The sequence below is a fragment of the Microtus oregoni genome, unplaced genomic scaffold (assembly GCF_018167655.1).
Source record: "Microtus oregoni isolate MIOR12 unplaced genomic scaffold, Mior012 000036F_ref0000092, whole genome shotgun sequence".
Lineage (NCBI taxonomy): Eukaryota > Metazoa > Chordata > Mammalia > Rodentia > Cricetidae > Microtus > Microtus oregoni.
Window position 1 is genome coordinate 5,852,023 of NW_024543095.1, and position 13,240 is coordinate 5,865,262.

Here is a 13,240-nt window from a genome sequence, read left to right on the forward strand (position 1 = left end):
TTGAGACAGGGTTTCTCTATAGCTTTGGTGCCTGTCCTAGACCTAGCTCCAGTAGACCAGGCTGGCCTCAAACTCACAGGGATCCGCCCTCTGCTGGGATTAAAGGCGTGCCCTACCACCACAAGAGTTTTGAGCAGTGCCAGGAGAAGGAGATGGCATTGGGAACAAAGGGAGCAGTCAACATTCCATACCATAGGACGGACAAGTGGATGGAGAAGTGGCTGTGGAATTTGACAGGGTACGTGGCTGACCTGGAGCACTGTTGGAGTGAATTGTGCATCGTCACCTCTTAGCAGCAGACTAAAGAGGAACAGTGACGGACAGATTAGGACCCAGGCTGGAGAAGAACAGAAATGAAAGGGAAAGATGGGAATAGATGTTGGAAGATTTGAGATCAAAGGAAAGAGACGCATGCCACAGAGGACTCACGTGGTTTGGCTTTGTGAGTGGAAAAGGGTTCACGTGTTCTTTCTATTTTGTAAATGTGCTCTCTTTAGATGGCCCTGTAGACCAGGCTGATCCTCCTGCACTGCATGCTGAGTGCTGGGATCAAAGTGTGCACAACCATGCCCAGCTTGCTACATACTTTCTTAAATGAATCGAATTCCTCATGACTCTTCCAGAGGCATCCTTGTCAGAGGATTCGGAACTCCGCTTTCTTTCTTCCTTTCTCATTTTTCAGCTAAGACAAGAGAAAGAACTTTCATCTGGTAGAAAGGAAAGCTGGCTTGTTGGCGCTGTCACAGGTGCTCTCCTACCCATTCTCGAGCAGGGTAGATGCTGATGCAGGAGCCCTCTGGGTGGCCTTTATCTTCTCACTCTTCCTGCTCCTCAGCGTCTAGGGTATCACTGTACTATGGAGGACTTTAGCTGACTGTATGGAAATACCTTATTTAATTATGACATGCACTGTAAAGAATTTGGCAAGCCAAGTGGCACAATTGTTTTCAGTGCACATAAAATAACTTGTGTACCTTCTTTCACTCAGCTAGTAACTATGAAATATTTACCGTTTGCAGGTGTTGTGATCCTCACTGGGAATACAATATTGAGCAGTGTTTTTGTTCTAGAGTTTTAATTAATTTACATTCCTCAGAGGGAAATATACAGACAAAGAGAGAAATTGCTATTTAATTGAGGTGCTAAGGAGGGCTATAAAGTAGGAATGGGTGTTGTGTAGCGAGGTGGTCTGGAGTATCTCAGTGAGAAGGTGATTGTCTACCCCACTCAAGTGGGACCTGGTGGAGGACATGGAGGATCTGGCCTGGCTGTGAGCTTGAGGGAGCATTGGAAGTAGAGGGCTAAGAGAAGGCGAGTGCTTAGGCAGCAGGTGGCTTGAGGCTTGGTCTCCACTGATGCCTGAGGTTAGCTGTGATGTGGCGGATGACGGAACGTTCTCGCTGGGCTTCGTGGTGAGGTGATCAGTAGTAACATCGTCATTGTGGGTTGGTCTCATACACATTGTCACGTGTATCATTCCCAGTTACTGTGCGAACACTGCATCACAGTTCCTGTGGGGGGAGATTTTGTTCTAGTCCTTTATCTGTTCTCATTCCTCTGTGCCGTGAGGCACTTGTGAGCTAGTTAGCTGGTGGTTCTGATGTGGGTAGCTCCTCCCTCGCAGCCTGCAGTGAAGGTCATAAATTTGAGTTTCATACTGCCCCCGCAAGGGCTCTCTGCTGAGGACTTCCGCTGTCTTCTCCTTTGGCTCTCCTCCCAGTCAACAATGGCCTGAGTGCTGATCTCTGGAGAGAGCTTTGTTACTGCAGAGACTAGTCTTCCCAAGGAGACTTCTTTGTTAATTCCCAGTAAATGTATCTTTCCAAGAAGTACTGCAGTGGGTTGGGGCTGTGGCTCAGTGGGTAGAACGCATGCCTGGTTTGCCCCAAACCCTAGGCTCAGCTCCCAGAAGGACGTAAACGGGTGTAGGGGACTCAACCAGCCATGGATTTGAACTATCATGTGTGCAGTCTTCCTGTCACTGTTCCCCAAGGAACATGGAGCAACAAGCTGTGTGGCAGCTACTTGGGCTGAGGTTTTACAGTAGCCTAAAGGTGCAAGGAAGGACGTGTGTTGTAGACTGGATGCAAATACCAACCTGCTTCATGTAAGGGCCTTCTTCAGTATTGTCAGTGACACCTGGACCCAACCCTCAGATTCCGGGGGACAGGTGCAGGCTGTGTAACTCTAAGTGTCTCTGAGACAAGATGGGTGGGCACTTTCAGGCACTGTCCTGTAACACCCGATTCTGTGTTACCCCTTGGTACAGTTTGCGTGCCACTGTACCGTAGGCGAGTTGGGCAAGGGCCTGGAGATTGAAAGAACACACAAAGAGACCTGGGTCATTCGAAAGGAGATCAGCCGAATGCTGTTTATTCAACCTTGGGGAAATCCTTATATACCTAGCTGCTGCACAAGGATTTCCACCCAGGCAGGTGGGAAATTACCACACCAAAGATGGAGTCAACAATGCCCTACAGCTAATCACCAGGCAGGGCAGGGGGAGCACAGGAACAAACAGAATGCTTTAGCTGGCTGACCAGAAACTGTCCTCAAGATGAACCCCAGGAATAAGGGTAGACCCAGGCCCTACACTGTCCCACTTCTAAACACTTGACCTTGTTTTGGGGTCTTTTTTTAGCTCAAGGATAGGTACTTTTTTTTTTTTTTTCCATCTTCCTTCTGTTGAAACCTTGCTTTCAAATGTGGAAAGTACATAAAAGTGCCCACGGTAAGTAAAAGCTGGTGTCCTCAGCCTTCAAAGATGAGCTGGCTTGCTAGGCCTTGGTTTGGAGGAGGACATTATAGTCAGAGCTTTGATTTGTCACAGCAGTCGCTCCCAGATAATCACAGAGACTTGATATTAATTATAAATGCTCAGCCAATAGCTTAGACTTGTTTTTAGCTAGCTCATATAACAAACTCATTTCTTATCTATTCTTGAGGCAGCACCTTTCAACGTGGCGTGTTCATCTTCTCTCTGTGTGTCTGCTCCTGATTCCCCAGACTTGCTCACACATACCTTGCTCACATCCTACCTTTTTGAGGTAGGATGCAGTTATCTGTCACAAGCTGACCTTATATTCACAATCCTCCTGCCTCAGCCTCCCTATTTCTGGGAGGTTTTTGAGACAGGGTTTCTCTGTGTGGCCCTAGCTGTCCTGGAACAAATGCTATAGACCAGGCTGGCCTCGAGCTCACAGAGATCCTCCTGGTTCTACCTCCAATATATTTACTGATGATTCTCAACCAAATAGTTGGCTTATTCTGGTTCTGTATTTTATTGAGTTTAATAATCTAAACTTTATTTTTTATCCCAGTGATTTTTGCCAGTGATGTTGTGTTGGTGTAGCATGTTGAAACATATGTGAGGCTATTTTTAAATTAAGCTTACAAACTGACAGCTTTCCTTATGGCATTTCCATACATACATGAAATACCGTAATTCAGCAGTCTAAAGCTTGTCCTGGAAGCCATAGCTCTCCTTGTTTAAGACAGTCATTATGAGGTGCTGTTCTTTTTTTTTTTTTTTTTTTTTTTTTTTTTTTGAGACAGGGTTTCTCTGTGGTTTTGGAGCCTGTCCTGGAACTAGCTCTTGTAGACCAGGCTGGTCTCGAACTCCCAGAGATCTGCCTGCCTCTGCCTCCCGAGTGCTGGGATTAAAGGCGTGCGCCACCACCGCCCGGCATGAGGTGCTGTTCTTGAGAAATCATATCTGCGTATTTCAGGAACATCGAGTTGTAGTAAAAATAATCAGTATTGTTTGAGAGAACCATTTATGTTGTATCAGCTTGATAATTTAAAGTTAGCTGTGATAACTCTTATTTCCATTCAGATGAGCCAAGTTAGTGACACTCGTAATGCTTTTCATTTCCTTTCTTTGTTGAAAATATGAACAATTTAGTTCTTACAGGTGTTTCAGTTTTCATTGGCAGAAGTTTTGTTCAAGTGTGAATTGATGTTGGCAGCTTGCCTTCCGACCAGCGGTTCCAAGGCCTCCATGAAAGAAGGAAAGAGTCCTTTGAAAGTTTCACGTTATATTTTATGTATTTTTTCTTTCTGATATTGATCCCCTTCTCTCTCTCCCTTTCCCTCCCTCCCTCTCTTCCTCTCAGTTTTCTTTGAGATGGAGACTTTGACTTTCGAAACAAGGGCTGAGGTACTTTACTGATGGCCCTAAACTCACTGTCCTCAGCAGAGGATAACTTTGAACTTCTAATCTAATGACCTCTTCCTCCCAAGTGCTGGGATTCCAGACAGAAGCCACTAGCCCACCTTTGAGATGGAGGAATTTTTTAAAATTTTATTTTTATGTTGATCTAGTTGATCTCAAACCCATATTAAAACTGTCTTTTTACCCCAGCCCTCTGAGTACAAATGTTTACACAAATCGCTGTATCAGATACTTTTGGATAAATACTCCAAATAAAATTCAAAGATTGTTCTAGTGGAAAAAAGGCAAAATGTCAAAAATTAAGCTGGCCATGGTGGCATACACCCGTAATCCTAGGAGAATCAGGAGAATCTGGTCTACAGAGTTCTTTCCAGGACAGCTGGGGCTACCTAGAGACAGAAAAACGTCAAAGATGTCTTGATGGAAGCAAAGCAGAGCTGCAGCTCTGGTTCTGAGAGATGCATTGGAGACTGTATGTAGCATGAAAACACTGTCCGATCAGATCAAAGTGCACAGTGAACTTGAGTATATTTTAGTGTATCAGATACATTTGCTAAAGAGGAAACTGTGTTATTTAGACCTATTGTTAAGGTTAATCCACTTATCAAAATAGATCTGCCTGTTAATATAGTATTTTTTGTCACAAGTACAACACAAACTACTCAACCACCATCATGTATGAAGTAAGTGGAGTCAACATTAGTACAAAAACCCTATGTGAAATTGCTCTGCGTTCACATTTATGATATTTATCCCTTTTCTGTGGCAAAAGTCAGAATAGTTTCCTTAAGATTTATGAAGTGTGTTAGTTGGATATGGTTGCAAATGCCTTTAATCCCAGCACTTGGGAGGTGGAGACAAGTGGATCTCTCTGAGTTCAAAGCCAACCTGGTCTACAGAGAGTTCCAGGATAGCCAGGGGTACTCAGGGAAACCTTGTCTCAAAGAAAGAAGAGAAGAGAAAGCAAGGTGCTGTTTAAAGCTATAGTTAGGGTGTGTGTCAGCCTTAGCATTTACACACGTCATTGATGTTGGGAATAGTTTGTCCAGAGGCAACAGGAATGGCCAGCAGGAAGCTGGCTAAGATGAGTGGGCTCTGAGGACAGAAGTCTTGAATATTAAATAGTATAGGTTAATTGACATCCACTAAATAAATGGAATCTTTTTTTTTTCCTTTCTTTTTTTTTGGTTTTTCAAGACAGGGTTTCTCTGTAGCTTTGGAGCCTGTCCTGGAACTAGCTCTTGTAGACCAGTCTGGCCTCAAACTCACAAAGATCCTCCTGCCTCTGCCTCCCGAGTGCTGGGAGTAAAGGTGTTTGCCACTACCACCTGGCTAATAAGTGGAATTTTAATACATTAATAAAGTAGTAATTTTCAATCAACTTCTTATGTTAATGGACATAATTATTATGATATAATTATTTTAAATCTCTAAACACACAAGCACCCAGAAGCTGGAGCTAAGGACAGAAGCCAGCGGGCAGGCACCTGAGCGCTAGCAGCAACAGCTGTGAGGGCTGGAGTCACTGGGGGTCGACTGCGGGGGGGGGGGGGGGGGTAATTGCACTTCCACTGAGTTAAGACTGTGAAGCAAGTCTGAAGTCACCTGAATTCATGTACTGCCCAGCCTATGGCTGCCACATACTGTCTTCTCCAGGGGAAAGCACTCCTGAGCCCACGGTTAAAGCTGAGCACATGGAAGGCAAGCACCTGCGCTGAGTGCGCAGAAGTGACAGCAGCCTACGAAAGCTCTGCCTAGACTGGAGCTCACTGACCGGAGTGTGGGGAGCACCACAGGCTGATTAAGGGAAAAACATGCAAGCGATTTCCGATCCTTGTTGGGCTGTCGTGGTTTTGGAAGATTGTACCTTACAAAGCGATGTGAAGAGTGAACAGGAGGATTGAAGGCCGATTAATCTGTGCTCTGTCACTTCACTGACCAAGTGTGGCATCAGGAAGCTGTGCATCGCAGATTCGCCAGACAGCCTGTTCTTAGGTACCTCTGCACCTGGGCACACATACAGGAGTGTTTCGTAGTTGCCTGCGTTGTGATGGCGAAAGCTGGAAGCAGACAGTTGTTGGCAGGAGGATGGATACCTGAATTGTGACTTTGTTGTGATTACGAGACACCCTGCAGCAGTAAGGTGACAGATGTGGCAGACTACAAAGCTAGTTCTACGTGCTTGGGTTTGCACGGTGTACTCCATAACCTAGGGTTGCTTACTTTGAAATTCTGTGTATAGTGTGGGAGAAGTAAAGGAATGAGCCATGGAACTTACCTTTAAGAAAATTTTAATGTAGATCTGATCAAATAAATTCACAAATTTAATCACCAGTCAGGCAGTTTGAAGATTATGCAAATTGATGGTCCCAATAAGCAAATCACCTGGTTGCTGAGAAAGGAAGAACACGTTTGGCACTGAGCATCAAAAAGGCACTGTTCCTTAGGGCAGACTTTGAGGCTGGCTATGGAAGGCAGACAGGGTTTCCGTGGTCCCATATGTCAGAGAAGCAGAGTCTGGGTAAGTCCAGTCCAAGTGCAGGGTCACTGGCAGAGTCTGTGAGGACAGCCAGGGAGTCGAAAGGAAAAGCAGGCCCAGGACAGACTTGAAATGTTCTCACAGCAAAGCTAGAGGGTTTGGACTGCTGTCCCATTTTCCTGGGAACAATTTATAGCTTAAACTCGGAATTTAAACTTACCGTCTCTTGGTACTAACTTAAAATAAATATTCTTTTAAGTAGATCATTTAAAGCAGGGAGCTAGTTCTGCTTTTTATAGCATTTCTTTGTTGTTTGCTCCCTCGGTCAGCCTGACCTGGGTGGGCATTATCTCTTTGGTCAAATAATCCTGGACCCAACAAGGAGAACTCAGAGCTGGCTTTGATTTACCTGTGGAAAAGCAGCTGTCTGAAGCGCCTTTATGTCCAAAGGACTGGACCGCCTGTCTGCTGAATGAAGATCCTCGTGCCCTCTGGAGGAGTATTCAAAATGCGTGCTTGGAAGAATGAAAAGGGCTTGTTTTTAATAGGAACATACAGTACTCCAGATCCTCTCTGATAGTGCTAAAAATCTTGTTGCTCGTCTCAGGCACGAGGGGCATGTTGCAGAATAAAATAACTATACATGTATCCTTTACATGCATAAGGAACGTTTTCTGCGTAGTGTGAGTCCAAGTGGTGTTCACTGTCTTTTTAAACTCAATCATTAATGTGTGTGCGTGTGTGTCTGTGTGTGTGCATGCATGTGCGTGCACGTGTGCTGGGGATTGACCTTGGGCTGTTAGACTCTCACAGAAGTCACTTTTGCTTGTGCAGCCCTCTCTCCTGGTGCAGCCCTCTCTCCTGGTGCCGCCCTCTCTCCTGGTGCAGCCCTCTCTCCTGGTGCAGCCCTCTCTCCTGGTGCAGCCCTCTCTCCTGTCTCTCACTGACGTCTCTATTTGAAGCTGTTGCCAGTTTGCTCAGATGGAGTGGAGTCTGCACACTGACTCAGGTGCATGCCTCAAAGGGAATAGGCACTCTGAGCTGGCTGAAAATCCTCTGTCATTTGTAGTGAGTGCCTCCCTTCTGGTCTCAGAATATCTTTTTACACTTTTTATCAAAGATTGCTGAAGTGAATTTGTTCTTTCATTATAATCCGTGACTGTAAGTAGATAGGGTTCATTGTTAGAGAACTTGTCTAACTTGTTTGAGACCCAGGATTTGGTCCCTACCATACCCCACAAAAGACAACCAAACAAACAAACAAAAACCTACATTGTAAGCACAAATAAAAGATGACTAGCATTTATTTCAATGTTCACAAAAATAAAAATATTAATAACTTAGAAAAAATAATATACATGCTAAAGGCTACTTGTCTAATAAATGTCTTTTTGAATATTTTGGTCAGTGTAAGTTGAGAATGAGAGAGTGTATGTGTGTCTTAAATGGTTTCTGTTCTCTTTTTGTAAGCAAAAGTGGTCGAAATCCCAGCTCACATACATGTTTGGGGTTGTAAACAGACTGAGATTCGTTTGTATCTGTGCCTTAATTCTAACAGTGAGGCTTGTTGTATACAAAACTTCTTAATTTGTTTCAAACTGCATTGGATTTTTAGTCAATGCTAGTAATTTAATGAGATGGTGTGCCATCAAATTGCTAGAGTAAGATTTATTTATTTTTTAAAATAAGGTATTTATTTTTAAAAATAACGTATTTATTTTTATATTGTTTGCGTTGGCATTTTGCCTGCATGTATGTATGTGTGAGGGTGTCAGATCTTAGAGTTACAGACAGTTGTGAGCTGCCATGTGGGTGTTGGGAATTGAACCCGGGTCTTCTAGAAGAGCAGTCAGTGCTATTAACCGCTGAGCCATCTCTCCAGCTTCTAGTTAGATTTATTTTTACACTCCTGTTTTTTTCCAAGGTATAATTTGCAGTTGTTTGATTCTGCTTGCCTTAGGTACCAAGAGTGGTCAGGTTCATAGGCACAAGGAGTAGAATGTTGTTTCTCAGCCTTAGAAGAGGGAAGACACGGGGAGCTCTTGTTTAATGATACAGACTAGGGTTGCAGATGAGAAAAGATCCTGGAGACTGGTTGCACAACAAAGTGAAAGTTAAGTGAACTGTGTGTTTAAAAGCTGGCTTTTATGTCCTGTGTGTTTTTATCATAATTTAAAAAATGTAAAAGGAGAGAAGAAAAGATGCTATTTGTAGTAGTGTCGAAACCCAACCCATTCCTAGATATGTACTTACCATTTGAGACCGGGAGGCTCTCGAGTACTAAAATCTGCAGAACATTACTGAGAAGTTAAATGAAAGGAGGCGCACATTTGTTCCTGGGTGGCTCAGCCTTTAACATTTCCAGCCTTTCCAGATTAGCCTATGTTAGTCAGTGCAGTCCCTGACGAAGTCCCAGCACTTTGATTTTGCTGATATTTTTGCTGAGGTTTTCTCTTTTTAATGTGTGTGGTAGCACTAAAGGTGACTTTTTCAAAAGCTGATTTTTAATTTATACAGAAAGGCAAAGAGTGAAGAATTTCTTAGGCAGTCAGGAAGAGCTGGCAGGCCACACTGGGTGATACTGTCCTGACTGAGGCAATGCTTACTTATTAAAATGTGGTGCTTGAGTGGCAGCTGAAGCACCAGCTGTGCCTTCCTGGCTCCACCCCAAACCAGACTAATGGAGAACTCTGGGGCTGAGGCCACGGAGTCTGCATGTCAGCATGCCCTCTGGTTGTTTTTATACACTTTAAAGCCTAGGAAACACTTGAGTAAAGACAGGGGCTCTCCGGAGCAGCCAATGGGGCAGGTGGTCCAGAGGATAGCCATCGGATGTTAGAGGGGGCACTGTGGCACAGTTGACTTTACAATCTTAGATAATGTATATGGCCATATGGAACAGGTGTCTAACCTCAGGCCATCCCACATTAAAAAAAGTCAATTCAGACAGATCTACTATGTAAAAATAGAGAGGTAAAATGCAGGAGACCTTAGGAGAGTTGAGCAGGTTTAATAAAGTCCTAAGCATAGAAATGATAAACTGGACTCTATTACTAACGAGCGTTTGTTTTGTTAGTAGGGATTGAACCCAAGGCTCACTCATCACAAGCCAGTGAGGTCCACGTCCACCCAGTTCAGAATTGTCAGATCCGTATCTTTACCGTTTTGGGCACCTGAACAAGTAGCTTTTCTCAATCACTTCTGCCACTTCTAATGAACAGTAAAGAGCTCTGTGAGATACTCAGTAAATATGAAATCTAAAATAATTGAATTCAACTTGCTTCAGGATGCAAAAATAAAATTCAACAAAGGAAAACATGGGCTCATCATGTTTTGGGATTTTGGAAGTGGCATAAGCATAAAGTCTGCTAAATTTCATCCATTTTTTCCTCCTTATGAACATAACATCTTAGTCTTCAATTCCACTTTTTTTTTTTCCCCCCCCCCGAGACAGGGTTTCTCTGTAGTTTTGGAGCCTGTCCTGGAACTAGCTCTTGTAGACCAGGCTGGTCTTGAACTCACAGAGATCCGCCTGCCTCTGCCTCCCGAATGCTGGGATTAAAGGCGTGCGCCACCACCTGATTCCACTTTTTAATGGATGCATAGCAATGACTGGGCAAGTAGAGGGACTTAGCCTAGTTTAGAAAGAATTTATTTTTGAGACAGAGTCTCTTGTAACTCGGGCTGGTTTTGAAATCGGTTTACAGCTGGAAATGGCCTTGAGCTGCCGACCCTTCTGCTTCCCGAGTGCTAGAGTTACGGAAGTTTGCAGTCCATGTGTGCAGTCGCTCCTGTTTACGTTGTGTTGGAGCTCAGGAACTCCTGCAACAGGGGTGCTAGGCCAGCATGCTACCAACCAGTCCCTTTTCAGAGCATCTTAAATGATTTGGAACCTTTCTGTGTTGTCATTTGCCACAGGACAGATGGAATTCTATGGAAACAGTTTTCAGAGCTGAAAGCATTCTCAGCTCAGCTCCTATCATCACTTAGGAGAAAAATCAGGTCTAAGAGTGGCAGACATCTTTCTCAAGGGAGCTAATGGCAGAGTTTGGACTGGTACCCAGGTCAGTTTGAGTATGTTTTCCTGTTTTGTGCCAGCTCAGAATAGATTTGTTTTCCAACAGCTTGTACGGTTTTATGTGGCATTTGGAGTACAACTGTCTTAAAGAAAAACGAGTTTAAATTTCTGGGTTACACCACAGTGTGTGCTTAAGCTACAGATGATCTGATTTATAGTAATAAACATCTTTCATAGTAGCTACTTGTCATTTATAGTACTGTGTCCTTGCTCGGGAATATTCCTAGTGCTATATAAGGAATGTTATAAAAATATTTGTGAGTTTTAAGTTTAAATTTACCCCCCCACACACTTCTGGGGATTGAATTTGGGGCACTAGGTTTGCTATACAAATGTTCCACCACTAACACATACCCCCATAATTTGGTGGGGTTTTTTTGTTTGTTTTTTTTCTGTTAGTAACTTTTTCTGAGAATTCCGTATGTAAGAACTGTATATCATCTCTTCTCTCTCTCTCCATTCCAGCCCTTCCTCTGCACCCCACTCCCTCTCAAATTCATGATGTCTTTATTAATTATTATTGTTACTTATATATACATGAACATATACATCATGTACCACCTACAGAATCTATTTAGTATTGCTCCTATGTGCATGTGTTTAGGGTGACTACTTGGGATTGGATAACCTACCAGGGAGTTCATTCCTGGAGAAACCTGATTCTCTTTCTCAGAGGAGCCAGTGATTGCCTATGACTCTTCATCTAGAGGTGGGGTCTTGGGAAACTTCTCCTGTCTATGTTGACATGTCAGCTGGTAAGGCCGCCATGTTTATGCAACCGTTTCATTGAGATTTCATGGATATAGCATCCTGACATATTTAGAAGACACTATTGTTGCAGAATACTTAACTATGCAAAGATGTGTTACATTTTTTAACTATGAAAAGATGTGTTGCGTTTGTTTAATTATGTAAAGATGTGTTGCTTTTTACCTTCCCTGCCTAAGGCACCTGATTGATCTCATAAAAAGCTGAATGGCCAATAGCAAGGGCAGAGGTATAGGCAGAACTTCCAGGCAGGGAGAGTAAGTAGGAGAAGGAATTTAGGCTGGGGGAAGAAAGAAGAGGAGATGACTGGGAGATGCCACAGGCCAGCGAGCCCGCCACAGAGGAAGCAGCAAAGTAGGGCACCCAGGATGAAAGAAAGGTCAAAAGCTCCCAGGCAAATGTAGATGAACAGAAACAGGTGAAGTTCAGTCGAAAGAGCTGCTGGGACAAATTCAGGCCCATAAGGCCAAGCATTCATAATTAATAATACGTCTCTGTGTCTTTATTAGGGAGCTGATTGGTGAGCCAAAAAAAAAAAAAATCCAACTACACATTGTTTCATATGAAGCTAGTGTCCTGGTTTTCTGGTTGTTGGAATTCTTCCACTCCCTTTTCTACAATAATCCCCGAGCCTTAGGTGTAGGGTAATGTAGATGTCCCTGTTGGGGTTGGTTTCTGCATGGTCTTTTATTATTTGCATTTGACCAGTAGTGGATCTCTGTAGTAGCCTCATCTGCTGCAAAAATGAAGCTTTTTTGGTGAAGGTGAGAATTAAATCTGTGGGTAAAAGGATAAATTTTTAGATTACAGTCAGAAATTCTATTGGTTTAGAAAAAATGGCAGTAGTGGGTTCTCTAGGGTCTGTGACCTCTCTAGGCACATGTAGTTGGCTAGGTTTACAGTACAGACTTGAATTCCTACCTGTTGAGTAGGCTTTAGTTTTTTATAAACGCCACCATTGTTCAATTATACTTGTGTATACCTCTCTGCCAAAGGCAAGCAATATGCCCAATTGGCTCCTTTTCTTCCTTGTGTACCTGCAGTGAGTTAAAGAGTTCTGCTCTGTACCAAACTGGATGCAGTATTGGAGAATCCCTGTGTGAAGATGGAGTCACTTAGATAAGGCAATCCGGAGCAAGGTAGCTGTTAAGCTGAGGCAGAGTTGGTCATGTAGGTAGTGGGGTCATCACTGCACAGGTTCTAAATGGAGTGGAATTATGAGCCATGGCCTATGTGACCTAGTGAAGATAGAATCACTTTTCCCCTATGAATGTGTAGATTTGGGCAGTGGGTTGTTCATACGGTTTGGCTTGATTGTAGAAATATAAATTTAATTCTCTGCACAAGTCAGTAGTGCGTGTGTGGAGCTCCTGTTTGGTTTTCTTTTTCTTTACCTAATGCTGCACACTAGGATTTATTATTACTATTATTTGGTTGTTTGAAACAGGGTTTCTCTGTGTAACAGTCCTAGCTGTCCTGGAATTGGCTTTGTAGAGCAGGCTGGCCTCGAACTCAGAGATCTGCTTGCCTCTGCCTCTCGTGTTCTGGGATTAAAGGTGTGTACCACCATGCCCGGTTTAGGAGTGATTCTTACCTCAGGGCAGTGCTTCCTCGTGGCACGCTGACTACAGTGTGCATTTTCCTCTTTGGAGGAGAATTCCCCTCTTCACTGACATCTCTTTTACAAAGCCTGCAGAACATCTATTTGTCACGTGGCATTTTGCTTTCAGTGTTTAGTGGG

General features: G+C 43.6%; 1 protein-coding gene across 3 annotated transcripts in view; it reads left to right on the forward strand.

The window, feature by feature from the left end:
- Ttc27 (tetratricopeptide repeat domain 27) overlaps positions 1-13,240 on the forward strand; it is a 126,780-nt gene that overhangs the window by 35,593 nt on the left and 77,947 nt on the right. The gene's annotated exons all lie outside the window — the stretch shown is intronic.